Source organism: Suncus etruscus, chromosome 7 (genome assembly GCF_024139225.1).
Source record: "Suncus etruscus isolate mSunEtr1 chromosome 7, mSunEtr1.pri.cur, whole genome shotgun sequence".
NCBI classification, from domain to species: domain Eukaryota; kingdom Metazoa; phylum Chordata; class Mammalia; order Eulipotyphla; family Soricidae; genus Suncus; species Suncus etruscus.
In genome coordinates this window covers 53,164,736-53,175,810 of record NC_064854.1, presented here as the reverse complement: position 1 = coordinate 53,175,810, position 11,075 = coordinate 53,164,736, and positions in this window count along the sequence as shown.

The following is an 11,075-nucleotide window of genomic DNA, read 5'->3' as shown; positions in this document are numbered from 1 at the left end:
TGTACCAGGCAGCTTTTACTCTCCTCCGGGCTTAGAGCTAAATTATGTCCTGCAGCTACACATTCTTTTCTCTTAGCTCAAAATTTTACAGCAAGACTGCATATAGCTTTTAGGTGAAAAGCTGGGCTATGGCAGAGAGAACAGCAAAATGTCCTCAAACAAGTCAGTTCCCAACATCTCCCCCTTTCTCTTCTAATAAAAGAAGGAAAGTCGTGAGCGGGTGGAAGAACCGTGTCTTAGGCATACAAGGTTTGACCAGGTCGGACACGGCCAAAGCCGCATTTAACAGGTGGCTACAAGCGCCGTGGGTGCGCGCAGAGATCCGAATTATGCGTTGTAGCCTTTTAGGGCCGTGCCCTAACTGGGACCTTGCTAATCCCGTCGTAGGTGTCTCCACAGCCGAGAGCACAAGTGCCGGAGCGAGCTCCGTCTGTTAGCTATGCGCTCTATCTCCTGGAAACTTAGTGGCTGGAAAGGCGGCTTGGTGACTAAAGCCAAGTTTTCACAGGAGTCACGCGGGGTTAGACGCTGGTAGTTAACCTGAATAGAGGTTTTTGCCTTTTCATCTACCTGGTTTTTAATAAAGGCAGTAATTTTGCGGAAAATCCATGGGCCAAGAGAAAAGAGCAGCATGAGGCTAATAAGAGGGCCCACAACGGTGGACAAGATTGTGTGGAGCCAAGGGGAAGAGAAAAACCAATCCTGGTACCAACCTTGTTCTTCATCGAAATGTTTTTCAAAATCTTTTATACCATCACCAATATGTTGAACGCTATCTCTAACTAAACCTGTTTTGTCTTTAAAAATACAACATTGTTCCTTAAGGGCTACACAGACTCCCCCTTTCTTCAAAAAAAAAAAGGAAACCAAATTAAGGCATGGTGGTTTTGCTGCACTATCTTTGCTAGGGATTTAACAATGTGCTTTAAGTGTTGTAAACTTAGTTTAAGTTTGTAAACATTATTAACAACAGTTATACTTAAGGCATTGACAGATTTTAGAGTATGAACCAATGAATAAATTATTGTGCTTACAGCGGTAGCACCCAGGCCTATGATTAAGGCTAGGGTGAGAGCAGGTTTGACAGGTAAGTTAGGCATTAAAACAATGAAAACACAGTAGTTTTAGGACTGAAAAAACAAATGTGAAACAATGTGGGGAGATAAACCAGTAAAACAGGCAAGAAACGTTAAATTGGGGGCAATTATGAACTGAAAGGAGGAATTAATGACAAGAATTTGATTACAATTTTCAATAGGGGGAATTATATTGGGTACCAAAAGGCAAAGTTCAAGTTTCACCACCTGTTTGAAGGTGATGCTGAAGTGAGGCTTGGGGCTGGATTGCAGAGCGAAGGGGTCAGAGACAGGCAGGAGGTTGCCAAAGCAGGCAGGGTCGGTGATGGTGGAGGCGTTGACCAGCTGTAGGATGAGGTTTGAGGTGGGTGAATAGCAGGTACCGAAGGCGTTTGCATCTGGGCGGAGGGCGGAAGCGTTGATCATGACAAGGATGAGCTGAGAAGAGGAGGGGGGGGTCCCGAGGACAGCATGGGCTGGAAGGGTGGGGAAGCCGGCAGAGTCCTGAAGAGCTCAGGGCATGGGAGAGGTTGAGCTGACATAGCCAGTGTGTCCTGGGGAATGGGTGAATGGGCCAGGTTGTGGCAAAATTGATTGGGGGTGGCTCACTCTTCCTTAGCACCCATGGTGAGGGCACAAAGGGCTACTTCCAGGATGGGTCAGGGGATGCGTGGGAGGGGGTTGGCTATGTATGCGGTACCATAAAAGGGGAAGGGAAGGAACCAGGTGTTGCCATCATCTTGCAAGGGAGTGAAGTGGAGCAAACAAATTAATGAAGCCTTGGTTCGAAGGGGGTGGTTGGTGGCAGCCAGGCAGAGTACCATTCAGCATTTCCTTTAGGCAGAGTCAGTTAGAAACAGGTCCGGTAGGAATGGTGGGCTAGCAGTGGGTGAAGATAGGACTGCAGGAAGCTGTAGGAGGTCTATAAGAAAACAACTTGGCAGGAGGTAAAATGATTATTTGTGAATGCCACAGGAATGCCTTCTGACTTTTGCCAGACTTTAGCACTTTAAAAAATTTTATAATTAATGATAGCCAATTGTTCAAAAGCCTTTAAACTGAACTTAAATGATTTTTTTTTTTAAACTTCTTAGTTATTATTTTAAAGCTAGATGCTTCTTTTTCTAGCCACATTTGGCCTTATAGTATTGGCCTTAACTACACACAGCAGAAAAACTGGGGATTGCAAAGTCCAGAAATTCTCCAGGAAAAAGTTATTCCTGATGGCCATTTGAGAAATTTTTGGGGTTTACCATCCCCTACCTTTTTTGCCATGCTGATAGAACAAAGCTAGCTGAGCACAGGATTTTTGGCAGGATTTCACAGTTTATAGATGACGAGACTAAGCCAGGTAAAAAATTAATTGAAATTTTAAAAATGGATAAGGCTTTAAAAATTGTATTTATATGAAATGCAAAAATAACAAATAGACAGACAGAACAAACACGAAACACAACATTGTGGCCACTTTCACGCATAACACACACACATGAACAGACAAGAGGACTTATTCAAAATTTGCATTGGAAAAATTGACAAGCGCTTTTAAATATTTAGCCGGCATGTTTGTAAAAAAATTGTTAACGTAGCTGGAGTGGAACTGCTGAAAATAAATTTTAAGGTTTAGCTTTAACACAAAACATTTTTAAAACAATTGTAATTTAAAGTTGAAAACATAAAGTAAAATGTTAGCAGTTAAAATTTTGTTAAGTAAATTGCTTAGTGAGCACTGTAGAAGGAGTCTGCACTCTGAAGTATGATATCATTTGCTGTAAAGGAACAGGTTTGTTATAAATTGGTTTTACAGTAGAATAGTAAGACAGCTGTAATAAAGTGTTAAAATTTTTATGATTAAACACAAGAGCATGAACTATGATTATTAAAGGTATAAAAAACTGACTTTAAAAAACAACTGTTTTTACTTTGAAGACTTAAAGTGAATAATTTGTAAAAAATATTAGATACCAAATTGACAAAATGTTTAGACATTATAAAATATAGTTAAAGACATTTGATGCATTTACACACCTAGAGCTTAAGACCAAAATTATTTTTAATACTTGTTAATTTGCTTATAAAATTTAGTTACTTTTATGATACTAATTAACAATATTATTTTAAAAAGGGCTAACCACAACATGAACAGAGACAACTTAAGATTAAACTTGGAAAATGCAAAATTATTTGTACTTACCTTTGAGTTTAAAATTAAGCTTGAAATTAAGAAAAGAAATAAAGCTACTTAAGGTTTAAGTTTATGAACAATAATTTATGAACAAATTTATTTAACTAGTTATCATATTGTTTTTGTTATTGAAATGGCTTTTATGCCACTATTTGAACTGCCTAACCACTTTTAAGGTTTAGATTATTTGGTTTAAGTTTTTCAAATGGCAATGCTATTTTGCTATATTTATATGCATTCAAAAGAGCTTAGGCTTAGCTTAGAGTTTTGGAATGTTTATACATTATTGTTAAGGAAAGCTGACCAACTTATTTTGCTCACTTGTATTATTTTAGTTCTTAAAAAATTAACTTTCTAAACATGTGCAGTAATTTTAACAAAGGATTTTTGCTTTTTTTTTTTTTTTTTTTTTTTTTTTTTTTTTCCAATGCAGAGGTAAGAAAGACACCTGTGTTATATTTACAAATTATTCCTCAAAAACAAAATTAAAAATGTTACAAAATGTTATTTAAACGCAGATTAAGGAGCTTAAACTATTAAAAAATGCCCATGACCTGAACCACTTTACAAACTTTATATTTATGACATTTTGTAACACATTTAATTTTACCAACTGTGGCCTTTATATTTAGAAAAACATTTCAACTTAGGCATCCCAACTCAGGAAAAAAGGAACATTTGTAGCACCAGAGAGACAATTATAAAAGCCTGAGGGAAGATAGGCATTTGTATAGTAAGGGATGGGAGGTTTTCGCCCTGCTCGCTGAATTTTGCTGAAGCTGCCGCATGGCCAAGAGGGGGGGGGGAGTAGCAAAAGTTTGTTGCTACGTGTGGAACCGGGTTTAAGCTGGGATTTGGAAAATGGGCGCTGTCCCTTTAAGGTGAAGCCAGCGATGAGCTCAGAGATTAGAATGTGTGCTTGCTTGCTGGAAGGAAAGATTTTACTGCGGAGAAAAAGTTAACTTTGCAAGAGTTCAGCTTTTCAGCGGGGGAGACAGCGCCGCCCCCAATAGATTTCAAGCAGGAGAGCGTGTAAGGGGCTGGGGTCACACGGCTTGAAACAGCTGTGAGGCTTTTCCAATTAAAGGCTTTGTATTGTTGCAATTGCTGGTTAAGGAGGGGAGTTGGTGGAACAGGGACGGAGCTGAAGCTAGGGAAGTGAAGGGCTGTTTAGGATTTTGCACAGAGGGTGCAGCGGCAGAAGTAAAGATGAAGGGTTAAAGGAGGGAGGGAACTGAGAGATTTAAAGCGACAGGAACCTGAAAACTAGATTTTTGGCAAACATCATAAACAAAACATTAAGAAATTACAAATAACGTGACACCCATGGTAGCGAGTTCGATGGGTATTTTTGGCAAACATCATGAACAAAACATTAAAAAATTACAAATATCTTTTTTGGTAACCTCTATATGTCTGGCTTTCAACTCAGACTGTATATATTTAATGAATTTAAGTTCAGTACTCAAAGAATTACCCATGGTAGCGTATCCTATGGGTTAAGCCCCAAAAGCCAATCAGGGGCGGCGATCGGAACGACTGGAAAAACTGCAGTTTAAATATTTGATTAAGGCTAACTCGTTTCAACGCTTACCCTGATGAGGTAATTTCCGCGATTTACGAAGGAGCTCTAGACTCGCCGACCTGTAGTCGTTCGGAGTGTGGCGGTGATCTTCGAGCCCAGCGTTGGGCGCCAAAATGCAGGGTCCTGAAGCCCCCCAGGGGGGCCCGGCCAGCAGGAATTAGCTGGAAAGGCTTCTCAGACGACCGCACTTCTATTTTGCTGAGTAGAAGCACAACCACACTGTAAAAAATCTGAGAGAGGTTAATAATAAAGACCCAAGGCAGCGTCTCACTGTTCAAGGGTGTCTTTATTGGCTACAGTTCCTTCTTAAATAGTGAAGGAGAAGGGGGCAGTACAAAGGTGATGTCAGTCATACTTTTGGCGCGAAGGCTCATAAGGAAGTGGGCAGTGGGCTAGGGGCTGGATGACCTTCAAGCTATGATGAACGTGCTGTTTCCATGGAAATTTCTAGTGACCTTCCAGCTGCATTCCTAATTGCTTACTATCAGGAGGTGGTGCAAGATGTGCTTGCCTCAGTGATCATGAACAGACAATGTAGCATACACTTATTGATAACAGCCTAGTTCACTCCGGAATGTGGTCTTAAGGAGTGAGGCCTAGTTTCTGATAACTGTACCAGGCAGCTTTTACTCTCCTCCGGGCTTAGAGCTAAATTATGTCCTGCAGCTACACATTCTTTTCTCTTAGCTCAAAATTTTACAGCAAGACTGCATATAGCTTTTAGGTGAAAAGCTGGGCTATGGCAGAGAGAACAGCAAAATGTCCTCAAACAAGTCAGTTCCCAACATCGATCTTTTCAAGGAACTCAACTTTTGGCTTCAATGGCTTGATTTGTGTTTTTATTTCATATTTTTCTCTGGTTTTTATTATTAAAGATTATTTGTTATTTGTTTCCTTTAACTTGCTTTGAATTTGATTAACTCATTTATTTCTAGTTTCTTATAGTGAATGGTTAGATTATATGTTTAAGATTATTCTTTTGTTCTAATGTGGGTATTTATAATTCTATATTTTCCTCGAAAACATACATTAACTACAGCCCATACATTTTGAAATATTAAATTTTCATTTAGCTCTAAATAGTAACTTTTCTCTTTCTGGTGTTTTCTATGACACATGAGGTTTTTGGGAATGTTTTATTTAATTTCTTCTCTAACTTTCCTTCTGTTATTGATTTCTAATCTAGTTGCATTGTAGTTAGAGAACATACTTTGTATGATTTCAAACCTCTTCAGTTTATTGAAGCATGTCTTATAGCCTAACATATGGCCTATTCATGAGACTTTCCATATGATTTTGAAAATTCTTCTGTCATGGGTGGAATATTTGATCAATATCAGTGATTTTAAGGAAAGTCGTCTACATGCATACAGACTTTCTATTTAGTTATTCCATTAATTGTTACAAATAGACATTAAAACCTCCAAGTTGGATGCAATGTCTATGTTAGTTATTACTTTCATTTTCTTTTATTTTAGCACAAAATTCTAACAGTCATTGTCAAGAAAATATTAAAGTGTTCACTGCTTGGAAAAATACTGTGTCTTTCTTGGGTTATTCTCTTTTTTGGTTTTTGGGCCACACCTGGTGCTCAGGGGTTACTCCTGGCTGTCTGCTCAGAAATAGCTCCTGGCAGGCACGGGGACCATATGGGACACCGAGATTCGAACCAACCTCCTTTGGTCCTGGATCAGCTGCTTGCAAGGCAAACGCCGCTGTGCTACCTTATTTCTTACTAGGTTCCCTTGTACCTAGTACCTAGTAAAATTGGTCACTCACATGATGTTTTTTTTTAAACTTTATTGGTTGATTGATTGATTGGTTGGTTGTTGAGCCACACCCAGTGGTGCTCAGGGGTTAGTCCTGACTCTGCATTCAGAAATCGCCCCTGGAAGGCTGGGGACCATATGGGTGCTGGGACCCTGCTGGGTTGGCTGCATGCAAGGCAAACGACCCTATCACTGTGCTATCTCTCTGGCCCCACAGAGATGTTTTTTTGCATAAAAATGGCTCTTTCTGTCCTCTTGGAAAGTCCAAAGTCCAACTCCAGGACCTGAAAGAGATCAGAAATAGATGAATAGTGGGAATGTACCGAAAGCCAAACCAAAGGTGGGAAATATAAAGGATTGCACTGGTTTGGGCCCAAGACAAAAATAGTTCGTTTACCTAGTGTTTTTCTTCTGAGTTTTACTTTCTTTTATAAATTAATTTACTTAAACATTTTGGTTTGGGGCCGGAGAGGTGGCGCTAGAGGTAAGGTGTCTGCCTTGCAAGCACTAGCCAAGGAAGGACTGCGGTTCTATCCCCCGGCGTACCATATGCTCCCCCCAAGCCAGGGGCGATTTCTGAGTGCTTAGCCAGGAGTAACCACTGAGCATCAAACGGGTATGGCCCAAAAAAACAAAAACAAAAACAAAAAACAAAAAAAACAAAACCAAAACATTTTGATTTCATTTGCAAGCTACAGAGGCAAGAGCTGGGCTTGGAGACCACACATGCCAGGAGTTTGCCCCTTGCACTGGTATGTGGTGGGCACTGGGCTGGACAGCTAGCCAAAGAACCCCCCGGACTGCCAGTTAGTCCGGGAGGCCAGATTCCCCCACGCAGAATGGTCTTCATGGCCACATCTGGTAACCTGGGCCTTGGGGGATAGGATAGGACAGCTAGCCAAAGCAGATTTATCTCAACCATAGCAGCCCCTCTGCAGGGGTGTCCTTTTTTTTTTTTTTTTTTTTTTTTTTTTACTGATAACCATTTTTAAAAGCGCGCCCACGCAACATATACCCTCTTTAACATCGTTCAAAAATATTCTAATTCTTGACTATTTATAGGAAACGAAATGGAATATCCTATATATGGAGGATAGCACTCAAATTGATCTCTGAAGTCAGTGTCTAAGTGAACGTTACTTTCTATACAGTTGTCCTCTCTGACTGCCGAGACTTGTCCTTAAATATATCTGTACAATGTATATAGCCCCTCTTCTATATTGTCTTTCCACACCCAGAGACCTTTCTACTCCCCCCCATATCCTAACCCGGATTTGTTATCTCCCCCTATTTAACCTCTTTACCCTCAGTTTTTAACCTGTTAGGCACCAAGATCGACCTCCTTCGCAACAGACCACCATCCAGCTCCTCAAAGAAAAACACCCTCTCGATCCCTCATCTTGTGTCTCAGCAAGAAACCACAACCAATAAGCCTCCTGACTCAAGCTTGTGACCCTCTCACTCCCATCAAATCGTAGATAGTTGCATGATACCAGATTCAGCTGCAGCAAAACCCCCAATTCAAGGACACCACAGGACTCTGAAATGCCATAAATCGTATCTTGAACTCTAGAACAAAGTCTGTGATACGAAAAAGTACCTTGGCTTTTACTCCCCACAAGAATATCTCAGAAGACCTAATTGGGAGGCCTATATTGCCTACTGAAGCTTAATACCTTTATAATAATGTATCTTAAGATATGTATTCCTAAACATACAGATAGCCTCCCCCATTACTTTCCTTCTTCAAATACCTTTTTCCTTCTTTTTCTCAATTTCCTTTCTTTTTTTATATCTCAATTTCATCTATATATTCTATATATATACATATTTTCTCTACCCTCACCAGTTTTGGTGCTGCTTTGTACAAAATCTAAGAAAATGTCTTGCCTGGGACAAAAGCTCAGACCACACTACAGATACTGTATGTGTAGCCTGTCATCCTTACCTGGAATAGCACCAGAAATACAAAAGGACACCATATGTTTTTGTATAGGCACAGTAAATAAGGGGAAATCATGGACTCAGACACAAGATCTTATCTTCTAAGGATAAGAACTCACACTTTTTATACAAGGGTGCCTCTCATCCTGGACATATGTCATGTGGATACAACTCAGTCTCCATGAGATTGGACAGTGTTAGTTCATTCTCAAATCCCAGATCCCAGACGTAGAACTGAAACAACCCCCTGCAACAACACCAGGAATTAAGCTCCATTGGGAGACATACTTGTGCCGGTGTTAATATGACAACGAGGACAGCGAGGAAATGACAACTTGACCTAAGACCAGGAGGTCCTATCGCATCACCTAACACTAAGTGGAAATCAGAAGATGTATTGTCCTTTGAACTATGAAAAATAAGAGTGCTAACTACAGAAAACTGACTTTGACAACAGTGACTGGGCAGAACGTACCTTGAGACCATTAAGGAAAACCCTACCCTAGGCTATAGCCCAGGTCTCCTACAAAAATCAAGATTTCTTAGTGCAGAGGCCCAATTCTGACAACAGAGACTGAGCAGAAACTTTGGAACTATAATTTGCTAGACTTTGGCTTAGGGAACAAGCAAAAACATGGAGTATATGATACAAAAAACGGAACACACCAACAATGTTGGAACAGTACCTCTAGAACCTTAAAGACTCTATCCTAGGCCTTGTCCTAGGACCTGCGCAAATACCAAGATTGCTTGCTACAGTGGCCTTATTTTCTCATCCACAACCGAGAGGAAAGGTTTCTGACACCACACACACACACACACACACACACACACACACACACACAAAACCCTGGGATATGGCAATGAGAAGGTATGAAGTCAGTGGTTGTTCCCGTGACAATATGCTTCAAGAGTGAAGAAACCCTGAATCTCTTAGGCCACGGAAATTTCCTTCCTTCCCCAATACTTACTGTGCCTATAAAAAAAAAAATGGTGGGGTAACACCAAGCCCTGCCACTGCACCACTTTTTCTGGTTTGGTTTTGCTTTATTTTTTTTCAGATAATAGCTTTATTTAATTATTTAATTGTGTGTGTGTGTGTGTGTGTGTGTAATCTAGTTGTTTTTACAAGAATCTTATTTATAGGTAGTCTTTCAGTTAGTAATTCTTGGAAAATTTTATTGTCTCAAAGGCTGCCCATTTATATGTGTCTGAAAAAGTTCTTATCTCTCCCTCAAATCTCTTTTTTTGTTTGTTTCTTAGTTTGTTCTTTCATTTTTTTTAATTTAAACAACTTTATTACATACATGATTGTGTTTGGGTTTCAGTCATGTAAAGAACACCACCCATCACCAGTGCAACATTCCCATCACCAATTTCCTAAATCTCCCTCCTCCCCACCCAACCCCCGTCTGTACTCTAGACAGGCTTTCTATTTCCCTCGTACATTCTCATTATTAGGATAGTTCAAAACATAGTTATTTCTCTAACTAAACCCATCCCTGTTTGTGGTGAGCTTCATGAGGTGAGCTGTAACTTCCAGCTCTTTTCTCTTTTGTGTCTGAAAGTTATTATTGCAAGAATGTCTTTCATTTTTCTTAAAATCCATAGATGAGTGAGACCATTCTGCGTCTTTCTCTCTCTCTGACTTATTTCACTCAGCATAATAGATTCCATGTACATCCATGTATAGGAGAATTTCATGACTTCATCTCTTCTGACGGCTGCATAATATTACATTGTGTATATGTACCACAGTTTCTTTAGCCATTCATCTGTTGAAGGGTATCTTGGCTGTTTCCAGAGTCTTGCTATGATAAATAGTGCTGCAATGAATATAGGTGTAAGGAAGGGATTTTTGTATTGTATTTTTGTGTTCCTAGGGTATATTCCTAGGAGTGGTATAGCTGGGTCGTATGGGAGCTCGATTTCCAGGTTTTTGAGGAATCTCCATATTGCTTTCCATAAAGGTTGAACTAGATGGCATTCCCACCAGCAGTGGATAACAGTTCCTTTCTCTCCACATCCCCGCCAACACTGCTTGTTCTCATTCTTTGTGATGTGTGCCAATCTCTGGGGTGTGAGGCTGTACCTCATAGTTGTTTTGATTTGCATCTCCCTGATGACTGGTGATGTGGAGCATTTTTCATGTGTCTTTTGGCCATTTGTATTTCTTCTTTGTCAAAGTGTCTGTCCATTTATTCTCCCCATTTTTTGATGGGATTAGATGTTTTTTTCTTGTAAAGTTCTGTCAGTCCTTGTATATTTTGGAGATTAGCCCCTTGTCTGATGGGTATTGGGCGAATAGTTTCTCCCCACTCTGTAAGGGAGGCTCTTGTATTCTGGGCGCTATTTCTTTTGAGGTGCAGAAGCTTCTCAGCTTAATATATTCCCATCTGTTAATCTCTGCTTTCACTTGCTTGGAGAGTGCAGTTTCCTCTTTGAAGATTCCTTTAGTCTCAATGTCCTGGAGTGTTTTACCTACGTGTTGTTCTATATATCTTATGGTTTGGGGT